This window comes from Prinia subflava, chromosome 13 (assembly GCF_021018805.1).
Source record: "Prinia subflava isolate CZ2003 ecotype Zambia chromosome 13, Cam_Psub_1.2, whole genome shotgun sequence".
Lineage (NCBI taxonomy): Eukaryota > Metazoa > Chordata > Aves > Passeriformes > Cisticolidae > Prinia > Prinia subflava.
Window position 1 is genome coordinate 567,456 of NC_086259.1, and position 20,514 is coordinate 587,969.

The following is a 20,514-nucleotide window of genomic DNA, read 5'->3' on the forward strand; positions in this document are numbered from 1 at the left end:
ACTCATTACCATTCTATTATTTGCTGGGAAGTTTTCCCACTTAATTAATTATTTCTGTGTCTGGTAAATATAAAGCAGATCTAATGACTGCAGACCTACAAGGAGAAAAGTGGTCATTCCACTTGTTGAACACACACTCTGGTGTCATTCTGCTGATGCTGCGAGCAGCAGAGGTGATAAGCAGTGGGTCGGTGGCTTTACTGGGACACAGCTCAGCACAGTCTTTGTTGAGCTGTCCTTGGGGTGAGCCCACTCCTGGGATGGGGCTGTTCTCTCCTGGGTCTCACACATGGCAGAGGGAGGCAGGAGACACAGGTGACACCTTTGGGCTCACAAACAGGACAGCAGAGCAGTGAAAGCTGCAGCTGGCTCCCAGTCTTGGGATGAACAGCTGATTAGTGAGTGCTAAATGTTTGTGTGAGCACATTCCCTGGAATAAATAGGGAATATCTTCTCCCCAGCGTGCTGCAACTCGTACATGTTGCCTGCAGTAAGAAAGTATGAGAACAGCTCAGGAGGTCAAGGCAGAGCCTTTGGGTTGTTTGTTTATTTTTGCTTCAGTGCAGCCCTGGTTCACAAAATATAGCTGATGGCACGAACCCGAGCCAGGACAGCCAGGAGGCCTCTCACAGTGGCCAGGCTGAGCAGGTTGCGTAATCTGCTTTTCTGTTCTGGGGGGAGAAAAGGGAGAATTGGAAGCCAAATGGCCAAGTTCTCCTGTAAAAGTAGGGATAAAGCTGCAGAAGTACAGGGGATCAGACCCCATGACCATGAATATTCAGTACTTTAGGCTGTTGTTTCTAAAAGAAGATTGTGTTCATAAATAGAACCAGAAAATACCCTTCAGGGTCAGTCCTGCTTTTGATTCCAAATGTTATGTTGGCTCAGACTTCCCTTTTCCTGGCCTCTCCTGTTATCCCATTGAATTCACTAGGAGCCTGTGGCTACTGGCCAAAAGAAACGGGTAATGCATCCCAGAGCCCATATTCTTTGATATATCTTCTGAGACAGGAATTTATAGCATCAATATAATGAAACTCAGATTACAGCATTAAAGTCTGAGTCTGTCTGCTTGCCACACATGCCAGAATTATACAGAAAATATGAGCCACGGGACCCTGGGGAAATTGGGGAAAATATGCATGCCCATCTAGAGGGAGGTTGTAGGACTTGGTTGCACCTTTAAGAACAGCCTCAAGCAAGAGATAAATCACACATGATGCTACGCAGGTAGCAGCAGCAGACCTGAAGGAACTGCTGTGGAATCACAAATACTTTGGCTTTGCACACTGAATTTAGCAAACTTAGACTGGTCTAGAGCAGTTACTAGCTTAGGTAAGAAAAAATAGGATCAAGTCCTGACTCCATCCTCATTTTGTCACTCCTGCCCCTGACCAGCTCTGAGAGGGTTATTTTTTGCTTTAATGCATCTGTTTAGTGAGTTGTGTTCTATGCCATTCTCCTTGATGTTATGTTTATTATTATTATCCTTTCAGTGATTGGATGCTTTCTATCGCAAAAAATCCACATTACTCTTCTGCACTAATTACAAGTATTGCTTTTATAGACCAGAAACTGGACAGCTTTTTCCTGTAAAGGAACAGAAGGAGAGACTTCACCTAAAACATTGGAACAAACCTTCATTTATGAGACAAGGGAATCATTTTTATTCCACTACATGAATTCAGTGGGCTGCCACAGGCCAGTCATAATCTGTTATTGTTTCCCTACAACCCTGTACTATTAATTTTTCTTTTTAATGAACTGTCCAGACAAGTTTAGCTGTGGGAACTATGATGGAGATGCAATAGAAATGGTTTATGTCATGCCTTTGTCAAAAAGCTTTCCCCTACAGCAGCAGAATGTAATTGAAAAGCCATTTTAAAATAAAAGCAACTGAGTGGTTGCAAATGCACATTGTCAGGAATGAAGAGTAAAAAAATCTATGCATTACATTAGATTTTACCAATCACTACTAGTATGTCTTTATTAGTGTTTATACAGATGAGGAAAGCCACATAAATTGCATCTGCTGCATGGTTATATCAGCAAGTGTTCCTGCAAGATATATTTTGAAGAAGTTTTTCTTCAACTGTGACTAACAATGTAGAAATTGGCTGAATTAAACACCTAAAAAGAATTCAATATATTATTTTTTTATTTTTTTATGGCATACAGAATACATCTATTTTTGAGACAGCAAACTAACATCTGAGTAGAATTCAAATAGCATTTATTGCATATGGAACCTTGAAAGGCTGAGTGCACAGCCATCTTTTCATATGTAATATATATGTGAAAGGCACACCATTTAGTTTTCTCTAGGGTTTCTTTTGCTAGCCCTGGCTGTGTGTATTTTTTCTTGGACACACTATAGCATGAATTTTAAATATGCTATTATTCTCCTCCTCACCATCATCATCATTATTAAAACAGAAAGTGGGCAACTCTCTCTTGCTCCACATATATATGTATATAGGTATATACGTGTGTGTGTATTACACAATGTATATTTATCTATTTATTGCTAAAGCTGACAACAATTTTCTCCATAAATTACCAATAAAATTGTTTCAGAAATACTCTAATTTAGCTTTTAATTCTCACTTTTCACCTTTGAAGTTACTGTGGAACTTTTGCCAGAAGTTCATTTTATCAGAGCACAACTTCCAAGTATTTGAGGTTATTTCAACCCAGAAGTGATGATTGGAGTGTTGGGGAGTTTTTCAGTCAATGGAACAATCTTTTACTGCCCTTCCTCCTTTCTCCTCTGCTGGCCAATCTCTGCAGCCTGTGCAGTGCAGATTCCTTAGGGAATCTCACTTAGGGGGGCAGGGTGGGATTTCAGGAGGTTCCCGTTCCTGAGCCCAGCCAGGCTGCTCCAGATCCTGCTCCAGAGCTCCACCCTGAAGCCCAGACAGGGCTGGGATTCCCCAGGGAAATGGGGAAAGCTGGGAAATGCAGGGATGAGTCTCTGATGACTCAGTTGCTTCAGGATTTGACCGGGAACAAACTTTTTGCTGCGAAAAGCTGAATTTCAGTTTAGGTACAAGTTCTTTGTTTCCAAAACCACCCATGAAATCACCCATTTCAAGATTCTTCTACATTCAAGATTCTTTCAAAGCAACATGGAAATAATTTTCTATTAAAAAGCAGATAGGAAAACCTGAAATGTCCATATCAGCAGGTACTGAGGCCATGAGAGACAGGACAGTGTCAGTGTATTTCCCCACTTTGAAGTCTTTGTAATTTCTAACAAAATAATCATTTTTCTCTGGTATCTGTTTGAACGGAATATGTCTTACAATTATCCTAACAATGTTTCCAAAGGTTTTTCAGCTCAAGCAAGGTCTTGAACAGAACCAAAAAGACAGAAGTAATAAATTCAGACTCCATCTCATTGCACAGACTATGTGAAATGACACTTACTCTTCTTAACAGTTCACTCTCAGGCCTTTCTTTAAGAGCCACGTAGGGATTCCCTGTACTGTGGAATGCCATACTACTACAATCAAAGCTTTTGCCCTCACATATGAGCCTATTTCATTTAAATTACAAATATCCATCCTAAAATACATGTAACGAGCTAATCCTGCAGGTACACTGAGTGTCTCTTCCGTGGGTTGACACTAAGAATGCAAAAATCAGGTTTTAAAAACCTACAGAAGTGGACACTTGTAAGAAGCAAAGTGAGAGGTGTGAGACAGGATAGAACAAGCTGGAGGGGGTACACTCTGCTCTGACATGTAGGCCAGGCTCAACATGCAGAACAGGAGGACTCCAAGTGAAAATTAATTTCCTTTCCATGTGGTATCTGTGCAAAACAAAACTGTAGAGGAATTTCCTTCCAAGATCTGCTCTGTACATCAGGAACAGTCTGGTTTTCCCATTATGGCCTTTCTACATAAGAATTAAATGTTATATGAAAGAGGCAAAGTATGCAACATGTAGCACTAATTTATATATTAAAAAAGTGAACTTCAGTTCCTCATCCCATCTGATGAACTTATCACAGCCTTCTAGGATCTAAGGGGGCTGCAGGGAACCTGGAGAGGGGCTCTGCATCAGTAGCTGCAGTGTCAGGGCAAGGGGTTCACACTGACAGAGTGGGAGGGGAAATTCAGGTCAGATCTTGGGAAGGAATTGTTCCCTGGGAGGGTGGGCAGGCCCTGGCACAGGGTGCCCAGAGCAGCTGTGGCTGCCCCTGGATCCCTGGCAGTGCCCAAGGCAAGGTTGGATACTGGGACTGGGAGCAGCCTGGGACAGTGGAAGGTGTCCCTGCCATGGCAGGGGTGGCACTGGGTGGACTTTAAGGTCCCAGCCCAAACCATTTAGTGATTCTCTGATTTTATGATTCTATGAGAGTACTCTCTTTTGGGGTCCTGAAGACCCATTATTCATGTGGGGTGCTTTACAAAATAACATAATCATAGGGAAGGGCATCTATTATGCTGTTTGGCGTTGGGTTTCTGTCTTTTATTTTAGTTATACAATTTTTCCCGTAACTACTGGGTACTTATGGGTGCTTAAGCAAAACGATAGAAGTAGCCAAAGTCAGGAGAGGAGTGTAGCACCAGGCTACACTTCTTTTGTCTCTGGGAGTTTTTCTGGGAGGGGAAAGAGCCCGCGGGTTTTGCGGGGGGACAGGTAAAAAGGACAGGGCTGGGAGAATTCACTGTCACCACTGCAGTCCAGTGCTAGGGCCTACCACCATCTGCTCGTGTGCCCAGGAATCCTGAGCTTGCCTTGTTTTTGCTGCTCTGCTGGAGCCAGGCTGGTGCTGTCCGGCCCCGCTGCTTTCTCCCGCTCTGCTCTGGCTCTTTCTGCTGTAGCCCCGCACCCCCTGCCCTGCCGGGACCTCCCGCAGTTCCAGCCACCACCACGGAGATTCTGATCCATCTCATCCCCAGCCCCGGACTCCTGCTCATCCCTGCCCTTGCAGCCCGGTGTTCCTCAGAACCCTGCAGGCACCGGGATCAGACTGCCCCAGGGTTTTGGGGAGCAAAGCCTCTCCTCCATCCCTTCCCAGCTCGCCTGAGAAGGCTTGAACGTGGTTCCTAGTTCTCTTTTTGTTGTTAATGCCATAGTTATTGTTGTTTGTTTGCCTTGTTACACATACTAGTAAAGAACTGTGATTCCTATCCTCATATCTTTGCCTGAGAGCCCCTTAATTTCAAAACTGTAATAATTTGGAGGAAGGGGGTTTGCATTCTCCATTCCATGGGAGGTTCCTGCCCTCCCTAGCAGGCACCTGTCTTTCCAAAACAAGACATGTGCTTACCCTCCGCCTCTTTTGAAGTTCAGTATAGAAAATCCAAGCAGCACAGGAGGGAAATGTCCAGTCAGGATATTCCCAGTTCCTGAAGCTCCTGTCACCTGTAGTGACCGAGCCAAGGCTGTGTCACAGCCCCCAGAAGCTCAGCAGGGCCTTGCTGTCTGCTCTGCTGCTCTTTGTTCCCATGAACAATAGTTAAACATGAATATTTTACCTTTTCAACTCTTGTCATTATCCAGATACTGTAACAGGAAATTTGCATTCCTGAATAGGCACAGCTGGAAGTAATTTAAGAAAGATCCTTCAAAAGAAGGGAAGAGAATTAGGAAGCATATGGAGTCACAGGTTTACATGATAATCAACAAAAGCAGCTCTTGTTCCTCCTCTTTTGGAGGGAGACACTTCACACTCCAAGCAGTGGGAAGATCCCACAGTCTCTCTGCAGGAATCTTTCTGTCACGTTATTTGCTTTAACTCTGAAATGCAAAGAAGTCTATGAAAAAAAGACACAACACTTTGTCAGATAAAACTGGGATAGGGACCCAGTTAAAATTCATTTATCTCATATACTAGTGAGTGTGATGTGCTGTTTCCCTTAAAGCTTATTCCTCACAGTCCTTTAATTTCTGAAAATTAAGTCTGTTTGGAAGTAGCTCTGAAGTCAAGAACAAGCTGAGTGGAAAGGGATCCGAACTAAACCATGAACTATTAGAAAATGCCAAAAGAGGTGAAACAGTGGTGAGAAAATTCATGTAACTGCATGGAACAGAGAAATGCAGAACTTATTTCAGATATTTTCTCTGTCTTCTTGATACCCAGGAATGAATTTGAAACCTAGTCAGGAATTCTTCAAACCAAACCCTCTTTTTAGAATCGTTCAGTTGAGAAACTGCATCTGAACAAGAGCTGAGCCCTGTTTGCAAAATGCAGCTTTTGTGTTCAGACAAGACAAGAATCTGCCATGCTGAGCTCTGCCCTTGCTCAGGAGTTAATTAAAACCAGTGCTGCTGGTGTCACCCACTGCTGCAGTCCCTCCCCAAATCTGAGGACACCACACACACGTATCCCATAGAGCTGCTCACAAGGATGTTGAAGTGCTAGTCCATTTGGCTGCCAGAAATAAGATAATTCTCATTCAAGAGCATTTTCACAGAAATTAAGCATCTGTCAAGCAGGACCTGGGTGAATTGAATGTATAAACTGTGAATGAGTCAGCAAGACAAAGAGCTTTAATATCCTGGCATTGTACTTTTTATCTCACACAATTCAGGTGGGCTCATGCCTTTGAGTCTGTAAAAATGACAGTGTTTATATATTTATTATCTATTACACCTAATCCATTTGTGTGTTAAACTTTAAAACAAACAGTGGACACTCCTGTGAGCAATTCTCACCTTTGTGGAATCGCAGCAACAGCACTACTGAAAGTCACGGAAGATTTGAAAAATTAAAGGCATCAGAGCAGCAGATCCAACTATTTTAAAGGTCAGGAGTTTCCCATACTCTCTACTTCCACACTTTCCACCTTCTCTGAAGCCTAAGGGTCACCACAAAGTTCCTTTCCCAGCCCAAGTCTGAGCAGTTAGATTGAGTTCAATGGTATTGCACAAAATATCAGAGAGTCCAAACATAGAAATAATCACTTATTCCCTTGAATAAGGAAAGTATGAACCTGTTTGACTGATCACTTCCAGATGTAAACCTAAATATCAGAAAAATTCTTACATTCCTGTTCTTCAGTGCTGTGAATTTTCACTGCTGTGAATTTTCAAGTGATACTCTGATGTTTTAAGCAAGGAATTCAACAAAAGGGATTCAAAACATATCCCTTATCAAATCGTGCTGTACAGAGGTGGAAGGTGGTTTGTGTCCTACAGCTGAGAGCTCTCAGGAGCTCTGGTTAAACTCTCGGAGGGATCAGTGCCTGCAGAAATGTTCCCTGTATTGCACAAACAATGTTGACACTTCGGAAGCAAGGTCCCAGCCATGGATCCCTGGCATCCCTCAGGAGATCACAGGGCTGGATGTAGGACTTACCTTCACCCACTGGAAACCTGCTGCCAGTTGATGTAGCATATTCCACACATCTGAAATGCCCCTTCAGGAGCTGTGACACCTGTCAGCCCTCTGCTGGCACTCAGCCACTATTTCAGTTCTGTCTGCAAAGAAGGAAAAAGGCCATTTGAAATCCAAACCAGTGGTGGGACCATAATAAAAGGAAACTGAAGTCTGGCCTATAAACTACCACAGCAGCCTAAAGAGAGTCTAATGACAAGCAATTAAATACTATTTTTAATTAAGAAGTAGCCTTTACCTAGAATCACAGAAGGCCAAGTTTGAAAATGACCTTAAAATTAACGCAGTGCCACCCCTGCCATTGGCAGGATACCTGCCACCATCTCAGCCCTGTCCAACCTGGAACATTTCACAGACTCACTTTTGCTACAGTGTTCCCATAACTAAAATGCTTGAGGCCATATCAAAATTCTTTCACATGTCTTTTGTGTTATCTATGGAAAAAATCTGTTCTGGAAACATTATCCAAGACAAGACACACTGTAGTGAAAAAAGGAACAGCTGCAGATGCCACTAACCAGCAAGATGTGCTTTGAACATTTTTAAGTGCTCTAAAGGCATATTAGAAAATTAGCGGGTTTATCATTATGATGGAAAAGGAAGAAGATTATTTTAGGAAGTAGAGGTGCCACTACAGTAGTAAAAAAATACGTAAGATAAAACACCTGAAGCAAAATAAACCCCACCAAACAAGTGCCTCTGCCTGTAAAAAGTCATCTACAGCTGTTTCAGTGGTTACAGCTCTTTCATAAATGGGGCTGGAAGTTGAGTCAGGGCAGACAAAGGGAGCAGAAACAAAAAGAAACCTGCTGAATCCTTTCTCATGACAAGTCTTGAACTTAAATTGGTAACTTAAGGATGGTCACAATTTCACAGAGCAGTCATCCTCACACATCATTTTACACCTCATCATCCCAGGCATTTCTGACAAAGTCCTCACACAAGTAAAATATATCTATATTTTTACAAAATACAATTAATGTGACTGAATGCAAAGGAAATAGTTTTGTCTGTTGTTACCTACTAGTGCAGACACTGCATTCCTGAGGTTCGTTTGAGACCTTGACAGACACTTAAACAGCCCTAACTGAATTCTAGGACTAAGATCCATTCCAGCCAAGGAAATCAGCCTAGATTCCCTAGTACATCCAAATTTATTAACTGAAGATTTCTAGACCTAATTGTTACAAAGTAGCCTCTGTATTTCAGGCTGACAGATCCAAGTCAGTAATCTTCTATAGTGTTTAATTGTTAAAGATGCCTCATCTGTATCAGTCCTTCATTTTATACCCACTTTTATACCCCCTTTAAACCAATCAAGTAATAATTGCAAAAATTATTTTTTGCAGTTCAGCAGCACAGGTTGAATTTCAGGGTTCCCAGCACAAGTGTTGAAAAGGAAACAGGCATTGACTGACTATTTGATATTCAATATTGCACAAACATATTACACTCTTGCTCCATCAAAGGAAGAAATAAAGTCACGTGGCTTTGATAACCCCTCACAACTGCAAATACATTGAATCCCTTTTAAAAGTTTGGGATACACATACCATAAAAGCGTATTCCTAGACAGTGGATTTTGCTAAGGTTAAGCTCTGTGGAATGATGATTTGTGTGATGACTGAGCCACTAATATAAAAGCACTTGGTTTGTAAAAGCACTCCACATTCATGCTATGAAGTACCTATAGCACTTTGAAACATATTCATTTTGCAAGTAATTTTTTTCATAAAGGACCCTTTTGAACTAATACACAATTCATATGAATGACTGAAACTGAGTAAACTCCCTCATTTTGATAATTTTTTCAATATCTTTACAGAAAACAACATCTTTATGAATGACTTTGCATTCCTTTATGCCTGAGACATTTGAATTTGCTTGGATAAGGACTTCTCAAAATATCTTCTTAAATATCCCTATCATCCAGTTTTTAAGCTCTTATTTTGTTTTTAAAAGCCTCAGAGATCTGATAATAGACACTGCTAGTCCCCACCTGACCTGCAGCTCCATTAACTTCTCCCTGTGCATCCATCTGGCCACCAGCAAAAGGACCAATCATAGAACCACAGAGTGGGCTGAGAGGAAAAATCTTAAAGAATAATAGATAATAGATAACAAATAATCATTTCACTGCCAATTACAGCCTCTATTTTTCAGTCACACTGCATTTCAACAAATATTGGGGGTTACTGACTGATATTTTTTGTAGCATTAACCATTATTAGAAGTAAATAAATCTTCATATTAACGTCAAGCAAGGAGAAACTCCTCCAGATGTCAATTTCCATTAAAAACAGGTTTTGAGACTATTTCCATTCTTGTGACTGTCGACAGAACAGTTTAGCAGAGTAATTGATAGTTAAGTATCAGATACCTATTTACTTTCTATTACCATTTCATTTATCAGATGCCTATTATTTACTGTATAACATCTATATTTCTGTATTTTCTCTGCAGCTGAATATGCCTTCAGTAGTTCTAATAACTTTATAATGCTTACAAAAGGGCAAAAGCCAAATCCCTCCCAACTGCTGTATTGACAGAAGGCGGTTTCAAAGTCCAATTACAATTACAAGAAAACATAAAAAAAAAAATCCCTTAAACAGTTCCAATGCTCCAAACAGATTTGCCACAGTGGCTCTTTAAACCACACGGCCTAACAAGACTTTCTGGGGCAAAAGAAGCCGTGGCTTCAGAGTTGGTTTATGCAAAGTGACAAGTGGAGCAGTTTGGAAATGTGGCTGGGGAGAGGGGAAGGAGCCCCCGGCCCATTGTCACTATGGTAATTATTGCACAATGCCTGATGTGAAACGGGCTGAGGCAGCAGCTGAATCCGGCATTGTCCTCGCACGATAAAAAGATTTGGGAGTCTGAAAAGCAGAGGAACGGAATCTCACAGCTTCTTAGAGTCCCCTCTGAAAGGGCCATTGTAACATCATCATAAATCCTGGGCTCCCCAGGCACTTGACAACTAAAGCAGTGGACAATAGAATTCTTGTGTTGGACAAAACACTCCTTGTCTGCCAAGGGGCTTATCTGCTTCATTTACAAATGTCTTTCATTGTACCCAAATAATTCCCTATTAGAAAAACGATTAGGAACAGCACTAAATAAATATTCACAGCTTTGTGGGCTGTTTGATAAAGTGAATAAACCAATACAATCGAGGTGCACGCAAAATAGGAGTTTTACGAGAGGAAACCCCAAACAACCCCAAACCTCTGTTTATTTTCCTTTTCCGTTTTCCTGATGCACTGAACACGTATTTGTCCTCTTAAAAACACCCAGGTACATCACTCTCATCAAAAGAGATGAAAAATATTAAAAATCCACAAAGATCTCAAACTGGAGAAGAATAGTTTCCACTGTGCCCCTAAAATTAAATATTTCCAGAAGAGCAGTTCCACAAATAAACTTGGGAGCATATCTGAGAGTTTAATGAAATAGAGATAAATTGCTCACAATCATAAAAGGATTTAAACTGTAGATTTCTAACTACATATGTTTAGGTCCCACTTACTAAGACATCCAAAAACATCAGGGATGAGTTTCAGAAATGAAACTGTGCCAGATTTTTTGCAACTCTTTTCAATCCCAATGAAAATTCTGGTAAATATCACAGAAATTACTAAAAGAGACTAAAATATTCCATATAAACGACACTTCAAAAAGCATTTCAAACACAGTCAGAACTCCATTGCCTCAGTTTTCGACATAAATGGTTATTTGATTACACTTTACTGGAGAAGCGCCTACGGAAACACAACTGACACCACACACAATTGATTAAAGAAAACTCCTAATAATCTAAATTATTGATCAAGCAAAGAGTGCTGATCATATTCAAAGTGCCAGAGACATCTGTATGGCTGAATGAAAACCTGGAGAAGTCAAAAGTTCTTGACTGAATTATTGATCATAAACTACTTATTCAAATCCAATACAGGAACAAGATTTTTACACAGCCCAGGCCAATGGAATGAGTGGCTGAAGGGCTTTTTTCCCCCCTGTGATTAATTATTACAAGCCTGCAAAAATGCAGGTATTCATAACCTGCATACTAAACAGATTACTCATATTAAATATTCAGAATGTATGCAATAACAACAATGATGGCAAGAATAAAAAAAAAAGGAAGGAAGCTAAGATAATTTAAAATAAAAACTATGCAGTTTGAGCTTATGGTAACAAAAGTTTAGGAATATGTGAGCTTTCCATGGTTCTATCATGAATTTGCAGTCTGGCCCTGCCACATGTTGCTTAACCTTGGAGCCATTGCTGAAAGTGAGCAAAGCCACACTATAAAACATTTCACCTCTGAAAATGCACTAATCCATATAAAACTCAGAGGAAAGAGGCTGGAACTCAGAGCTCCCACATGCCAGCTGAGGATCTCTGCTGTTTGGGTGCAGAGCTTCCCCATTCCTTCTCTCACTTCTCTCCTCACTGAATAATTAACTGTTCCAAGATGTAGGTATAAGTCCTTAAGATAAAGTTTAAACTTGACTTTCCTGATGCTGTTTTTTGGTGTTTGCTGTTCTGTGATATGAACCGCCCAAACTTCCCATTCTCCCGAAGCTGGATCTTTGGTATAAATATAATTTGCATGAAGTTATTCTGATCAATTCTGCAATTTGCATTTCAGGAACACAGCTTCAACAAAATCTGTTTCCTGCCAGCTCTCGGAGTTTTATTCTAGTCCCTACTATACACCACAGCACAACACCATTTTTTTTATATAGAGTAATCTCTGTTTAGGTATAAAAAAATGGATCTGCACTGAGGTTTAAGTCTCAGTGTACAACAGGGATTATTTAACCCTTCTGGTGAACACGGATCTGGGGGCCTTGACCAGGATGAGCATCCTTGGCTGTGTAAAAATTGCTCCTGCTAGCCATTATCTTAGCAACTAAATAAGCTCATGCTTGGCATCACCTTGCAGGAGAATCTGTCTTTTCCCTCCTGTTCCAGGGAGCTGAGCCAAGCAATGAGAATCTCACAGTCAGCAACCAACAGAGCAGCCCAGGACAGCCCAGCTGTAATTCAGGTGGGAAGGGGCTCTGGAGGTCACCTCGTCCAACTGCACTGCTGAAAGCAGCTCCAAATTCAATGTTCATTTAGGTTATTAAGGCTGTCACTTAATTAATGTCCACAGATGACACCAGCAGCACAACCAAGATCTCTGTGTGGATATGGACACGTAATTCCCCATCTTGTGCTGAAAGATGGTCAGGTGCAAAGGGATGGAACAAAGCAAAGTGCAAGAACTGCATCAGAAATGAAAAAAGAGCAATTTGGATAATCTGCCTTCCCCACACACACCCAGTGACAGGTCTGTTGGCAGGCCAGGGTAAGTAACTCTTATTTCATAGCTGGAGGTGTTTTCCCTGCCCTGTGTTCACTCCTGAGCACCGGGAGCCCTGCAGCAGGCAGGGCTGTGCTGGTGCTGAGCAGCAGGGACAGGAGCACACCCTGTCCCATCACTGCCCTGCAGCACAACACTGCAGCACCTGAGCTCAGCTCTGCTGCCTTCTGCTCCCCGGGTAGGGAAGTGCTAATGCCTGTGTCCACAGACAGGGTTCAGTCCTGGAGGAGCAGCTCTCAGCCTGAGAAGCCTGATACAAAATGAGGCTAGAAAACCGAATTTGACTCAAAAAGTTGTACAGTCCTGTACCTTTATGCAGAAGGAAAGGAGCTCTCCACTCCAGGGGTATGCCTTCTGGAGGACACCCAAGAGAAAGACAAAATGCAAGAGCTGCAGAGAAGGTTTCACACAAACAAGGCTCTCTTCTAAGCAGGTCAACAGCCTTTTTTGCTTTCTTATGAACTACTCTGACTTTATATACTCTGCCCAAATACTTGCCCTGGTGTTCCCATCCCTTGTCCATCCACACTGCTGCCCGCAGTGGCACAGGCAGAGCAGAGCAGCACTGCCAAACCCCGCGCTCAGCCACCACCCCAAACCTCCGGCTGGGAGAGCACAAACCAGGCAGAAAGGAAACTCAGGAGCTGAGCAGCTGTGTGCTCTCAGGAGAGACAAAACCACATCCCAGTGCTTTGCAGAATGTTAACAGTCTGCAGACTAAAGCCTAAATCTCACCTGTCTGAGGCCAAATTACCCAGCAGGACAGAAAAGGTTCATGTGGGCTCACAAGGAACAAATTAACCTCCCTCCAAAAGCCCTCTGCAAATCACTTGAGTGCCCAGTCCTGTGCTCACCCAGTACAGTATGACTCTATCAGCTATTTCTTGCTTTTGGGTCACAAGGGCCTGGAGGCAAACGATGGGCCCTGGAGGATGAAGTCTGTATTAATTATCCTCATGCTGCTGCAGCCCCATCCTGTCCAGGTACCAGGAATACAAGTGGATTGGGAGGCCTGCAGGCAGGTGTGTTCTGTCATTTTAAATATCGTAACTCAAGCCCTCTGTTTCAATGTTTCCAACTTCCCTGAGCTTCCTCCAAAATCTAAATTTGGAAGCATTTTGGATCCACAGCAAGCAGCTACAGACTTTTTGTGCATATACACTTATATACAAGTATATGCGTGTAAATAAATATGAATTGAACATTATACAAATCTTCATGCTTAAATAAATATTTCTGTGTACCACACTGTATAGAATTCAAATTACCTACACATCGTAAAAGCGCGTTTGTAGTCCCAAACTTGACTTTTTATTTTCATTGTATAGCAGATTATCTTAAACCTTTGTTCTTGAGCCCCTACCAGTAAAAGGCTTGTATATATTCTCTCTTGGAAACACAAATTCTACATGCAGAGCATACCAAATCAGTTCCTGCCAGTGCAGGAGGCACACAGAGCTGCTCTGAAGCCTTCTGAGTCATGCTGAAGCTCAGCTTCCACAGGCAGCAGATGTCAGATACCACGGATTGGGAGTTTGTCAGCACTGAAAGATTTTTATGGCAAATTTTCCCTACAGTTTTGGGTTTTTTTTCTGGTTTGCTTCATCCCCTTGCCATTTTCCTATTCTTTGGTGCTTTTGTTCCACTAAACATGAATGGCCAGATCCTTCCTCTAGAGCAAAGCTGTAGCAGAGGCTGTCTTCACTAGCATTTGGTGCTGTATTTGTATTATCCTTCAGGAGGCTGTTCTCTATTTCTTTCTCTGGCTTTCTTCTGCTCTCTTTTATCAATCTCTTCTAGTGATCTGAAAAGAAAGCCTAAAAATTGAGAGCCACTGAAGTATATGCTGAATGCCCCCATTAGTCAAGCTGTAGGGGACACTCAGCACAGAAAAGAAATCCAACTAACCTTTGGAAAAATCTTTATATAAATGTTCTACAAAATCATCCTGCTGGTTCCAGGTCCACTGGAGACACCCAAGGAAGAATAATTCTGGGACATCAGAGAACCATAAAGGGAATAGCTCAGAATCTGTCCAAGAGACTCAAGAGAGACAGAATTCTTTGGTCTCAGGGACATTTTTTTCTACCTTCTTCATTTTATTAATAAATAAAGAAAAGAGGTGTTCAAAGCCACCACAGAGATCTGATGTTTCTGAATTTCTGTGAGCCTCATTCAACTCACTGAATGTCTCTGTCAGCCCAGGAAGAGTCATGATTCATTCTGGGGACCCTATTGCTACCCTGCAATGACTCTTCAAACATTTGTAAGGCTTTTAAAAAAGTTTCATTCAGTCTTATTTCTGGACCAAATATATCCCTTTGCCTATTCCTATTCCATTCGCCTCCTAGACTCCCAGAGGTCACAGCTTGTCTAGATCTTGGGAGGGTGGAAGGAAGGGAAAATGGATTGTAAATTCACTTTAGGTCACCCAGAAGCCATTCTGTCTCTGTCCTTCTTCGCTGACTTTTCCTCATTTCCTTTTGTGTTTCCTCAAAGAACATTACACACTTGGCTTCTCATTCAAGGACAAAGCAATGTCAAGCACATTAATTTGTCCGTGAAGCAGTTTTTAAATGCTGACAAAAGAAAGCCTAAAGAAATGCAGACAGACAAGATAAACATTACTGATTCAAAGAAAAAAAACAACCCCAAATCCTTTTTAACTGGTAATTTCAGTTTTCAGGAGTGAACAATACTGAGAACTGATATTTTGATACTGTCAAGATATATTTGTGTATATATAATATATACACACATATAGTTTAATGTTTATTTTATATATATATGTATACAACTTTTAAGAAGTGACCATTAAAAACAGAGCTAAATATCACTAAGAACGTGGGAGATGAAGAACGACTAGGAGCATTTCTTGATGCCTGCTGTGCAGTTTCTACTCACAACTAAGAGCTTTGCAGAATTTCAGCAATATTTATAGCAAGGATGACATGATTTTCCATCACCTATCGTTTCAGGATATCACTCCAGAAATTACTATACACTTATATATTTTATAGAGTTAATTTGTTATTTGCTAACCTGCCACCCTATCTGTTGTTGGAGCTCTAACTTCAGCACATATCTGTATTTTAGCTGTAGCAGGTAATGAAATGTTCATAACACTCAAGTTCCAGCCAAAATGAACCAGAATAGTTGACAATATTAATATTTAACATTTGTCTGCTTTTCATTATGCCACCCAAATAACACCAAGATTTTAATTTTCTGTGGTGTCATTATTACAAGCTACAAGCAAGTGCATTAGGAGGTTTCTTGCAAATAATGGTTGTGAAGTAGAAATACACACAACCAAACAATAACAGAGCAAGTGCTCTGCATATTCCAGAGAAACTGCACAATTAGGGAAGAATTCCTGCTGTATCTGTCAGTGATATTGCTTCATGGAGATAGTCCTAGGTGCTGTAGGCAGTTCTTAAATAACAATAAATGAGCTCCAAAGTACCACTTGCAATCATGTGGTAAACTCATATTCAACCAACAAGAAGATGTATTTAGGAAAATAAAAGGGTCATATTAAAAAAATAACAATAATAAAAAAAAAAGCCAAAAAAAACCACCCCACCCCACAAAACAACACTGACAAAGCAAGGAACCCTTGCTGGCTTGAAACCTGAGGACTTGTGTCCACTATTTCACCAGATTTCAGAAGCACAGCTACTCTCTAAGTTTTAGTGGCTTTTTTTGGCACTGAGCAAGGAGTGCCCAGTGTTAAGACCCTAGAGAAAAAGGAAGACTGCATGGAAATAACCTCAGTGGGAGCTGGAAAGGGGCTCAGCCTGGAGAAGAGGAGGCTCAGGGGGACCTTGTGGCTCTGCACAACTCCTGGCAGGAGGGGACAGCTGGGGTGTCGGGCTCTGCTCCCAGGGAACAGGGACAGGAGGAGAGGGAACAGCCTCAGGCTGGGCCAGGGGAGGCTCAGGGTGGAACCAGCAGGAATTTCCCCATGGAAAGGGAGCTCAGGCCTTGGCAGGGGCTGCCCAGAGAGGTTTGGAGTGCCCATCCCTGGAGGTGTCCAAGGAAGGGCTGGAGGTGGCACTGAGTGCTCTGGGCTGGGGACAAGGTGGGGATGGGAACAGCTGGGACTGGATGGGCTGGGAGGGCTTCTCCAGTGTTTAGGATCTTGTGATTCCATAATTCTAATTACTAATAAAAATCACAGATAACTTTATAATAATGAAAGAAGTCACTTTACCAGCTCTGCAGAAATGCGTCTCTCCCCCAAAGCACTGAGAAGCCTATTTGCCAAACACTTATCTAAAAAAGATAACTGCAATAATTTTCAAACAGCAGTAACATTTTTCCTTTTCAGCTGAATTGGACAGGAGTGGAAGAATGTTCCAGGCCATAACTGAAGCCTTCTGGGTGGCCTTGGGCTGCTTTGCTGGGAGTATCTACCCGGTGCACTGCTGGCAGCTGTGAGCTCCTCTGAGGCTGAGTGGATGTGGTTAGCACGGCACGGTGTGCCCAGGCACAGGGCTGGTGAGCAGAGCTTCATTGAGCCCTGGCACGGGGACCCACAGCGTGGCTGGGCTGGGCTGAGGTGCCCTCTCCCAGCAGCAGCTTTGCCAACACGGCCTCTGCTCCTTGGCTCCGGGAGCTGGAGACAGCAATCAACGCCTGGATCTGGGAACCCCAGGAAGGTGAAGTCATTGACTCTCACTACCAACCCTGAGATGCTCTGAACCCAGAATGAGTGCCATATAATTATTTCTTCAGGGAGTCAACCTTTTTCCATATGTGTGCTGTGGAACTGAGCCAAACTGAGGCTGTCTGCACACTTAATGTTCAATTTGGTGAGCTCTCCACTTGGAGAACATAAACACACATTCGTGTCTGTGCCATCAGCTTTGAGTTCATGAGACTTATGAGTACTTCACAGCTCAACATGGCTAAACAAACCTGTTATTTAGTTTTGAGATAGTGTCAACCTGAGGTACAGGGAAACAAGCCCCCTAAGGAGTTTAACTGAGAGTGTGGACAACTCAGCTTCAACACCTTGCTGGTTCTCCAGTCACAGCAATGATAATTGCACTGCAGCCCTTTCTAACAGACAGCATTCTGCATGCTAAATTATGGCTAAACACTTAACAAAGTTCATTTGAGAAGTTTCAAACGGCAATAATAAGCTTCCCCACTGCCCTTCAAAAAAAGAAATCTAATTATTCATTCTGTCAATCTCATGCAAGATGCTCGTTTTTACATTATTGTTTTCTTATTACTGTAACTGCAGTGCCCAGAGAAAAAGCATGAGGAACAGACCACAGAAACTCCACTGATTGTTGGATTTTTCCTTTTATAGTTCGCACTTTATTCAAATGTTGGGTTTATGATCTTATTTTTCAAGGCACAGAAACTGCCCCAGCCACATTGGAGAAAACAAACCTCACCAGTCCCCCACATCAAGACAGTATAATTTTATGAGCAGTTACATAAATTACCTTCCAAAATACTTTGTGAAGAAATATCTTGTGTTATTGAGAAACACCCACTGCCGTAACTCAAAAGGTCAGGATGTCAGGTTTTAAAGCACTGCACATCCACAAATACGGTACCGTGGACTGAGACAAAAATGAGCAGAAGTTGCAACTTGCAGAGCAAGATCTGGTGTTTCATCAGAGAAAGAGGTCTGGATGAGCACCCAAGGCACAGCCACACGCTGCTCCTCCTTCTCTATGTGATAATCCACGATTTCACACAGCTGGCCTGGGGCAGCCTCTGAGACACATAAACCTGCAGGGCTGGACTTATGGACACAAATGTCCCCAGGTGCCTTAGGAACAAGGAGGAAAAATTATCAGGAAGATGAATTAGGGGCAGATGGAAGTTCATCTGGTTTTTATCTTTCTTGCTTTGTTCCCTGGAGATTTCTAGGACTGGAGTTACCTTAGTACAGCATAGGAATATTTCAATTATTTAAAAATAATAATTGGAGAAAAGGACATTTACAGGGAAGAAGAAAAGTGATCCAAGGCATCCAAGTTTTTTTTTTGTGCACAAATTCTATTGGAAGACTAGTGATTTTGTACAATTAAATCACTTTGACTTGGAAAAAACTTGGGATCCTCTACATTTGAAGATCTTTCCCCATATGAGTGAACTCAAACCCTTTAGTTAAGTAGTAATAAATCTACATCTGCAATGAAATTTAAGCACAGGTATTCAGCACCATTCAGCAAATGTCATTTATTTTAACTGTCGAAACCAGAGCCATGACTGGGTTTATGCTCTACAGAGGAAACCTTGCCAGCTACCTGAGCTCCTTTATGTACAGGGCTGCCTGAAAATCCTTTGGGACATCCCCAGCTCAGAGCCACCACATCTCACCCTCCCTGGCTTTCCCCATCTGCCACTTTCAGGAACAACCTGTGTCCTCTGCCATGGCACAGTGGGGGCTGTACAGGACCCTGAGCACCCTAAACTCAGCTCTAGCAGAATAGAGCAACTCGGCAAACAGAAAGACAAGTTTAGCTGTCTTGAGGAATAATTAAAAAAAAAAAAAAACCCAAAAACAAAACAAAACAAAAAAAAAAAAACACCTTCAGAATGAAGCCAGCAATCTTGGAGGAGCCAGCAGGCTCCCATGTCAGCCATATGCCTTCATATGTCTGTTCTGGGGGAGTGTTACAGCTCCTGCTGTTCCATTCTTCACTTTTTAAAGGAAATGTTACAAGGCCACAAGGACTCACAAACATTTGTTGACATTTCTTCTGGGTCAGCCTTAGGAGGCCTGCAAGAATTTAAACATATGGCAGTATTTAGCTGCGTGAGGGAATGGGTTGTTTCAGAGAAAAGAGGTATTTAATTGCAAAACAGTTTAATCCACCATAAAGGTTTTAAAATTTTTGGCCCAATTCCAACCTTTTTCTCATTATAGTTTTCACATTATATTTTTAAAGCAACAGCAGCTTACCTGCTGAACTGGTATTGAGAAATACTGAGATACTTCATAATGTTTTCTACTGCCCTCCACAGAAATAATATCTTGATCTGGGGTTGCAGGTCAAACAGATTTGATATGTGTTTGGATTTAAAAAGGGGGAGAAAAGAAGAGATAATTTGAGCACTGAAATGAAGGTTATTGCCCACACTTAAAGGACATGCAACCTTTGCATTTTGAACCACATGATGAAATTAATTGGGTTTTCAGCATGTTTCAGTGGCAGTACATATGTATTTGCAACGCAGAAAAATGGGATTTGCAAGGCTTTGCCTTGTTCAGCTCCCATTGCTCTCAGTCAGCTGCTAACAAAGGCACAGTGGCTCCCGGGCTGACACTCGTTAGGTCTCGCTGGTAAAAGAGACCTAAAAGAGACATTGCACATCAGGGGCTGAGCTCAGGCTTGTCTCTAATAATGCAAAAAGGGCAGCAAAATATTAAATGTCCTCAAAACCACACTGGGAACACACTTGACCCAGCTGCAGGGCAGGGAAGGACCAAGGCAAGGTGCACCCTCTTTTTCCTTCACTGCTGGTTTCCCCCAACACGAAGTTCAAGGAGGGCAGGTTTGGAGCAGATATGAGAGAGAAATTCTTCCTTCCTCCCTGGCAGGGTGGGCAGGCCCTGGCACAGGGTACCCAGAGCAGCTGTGGCTGCCCCTGGATCCCTGGCAGTGTCCAAGGCCAGGTTGGACACTGGGGCTGGGAGCAGCCTGGGACAGGGGGAAGTGTCCCTGCCATGGCCAGGGTGACACTGGGTGATTTTTAGGGTCCTAAACCCATTTCCAAACCATTCTGGGATTCTGTGATTGCAGCTCACAACCAAAAGAGC

The 20,514-nt window shown here is 42.2% G+C and overlaps 1 protein-coding gene across 2 annotated transcripts in view; it reads right to left on the reverse strand.

Annotated features, from left to right (window-relative positions):
• The window catches only part of CDH11 (cadherin 11), an 82,469-nt gene that overhangs the window by 34,923 nt on the left and 27,032 nt on the right, over positions 1-20,514 (reverse strand). The window contains exon 3 of one of the 2 annotated variants that reach the window (XM_063410557.1): positions 7,313-7,434. The exons of the other annotated variant lie outside the window; for it this stretch is intronic. The gene's annotated coding sequence lies outside the window, so the exon portion shown is untranslated. The remainder of the gene's footprint in view (positions 1-7,312; positions 7,435-20,514) is intronic. 2 annotated transcript variants of the gene reach the window in all.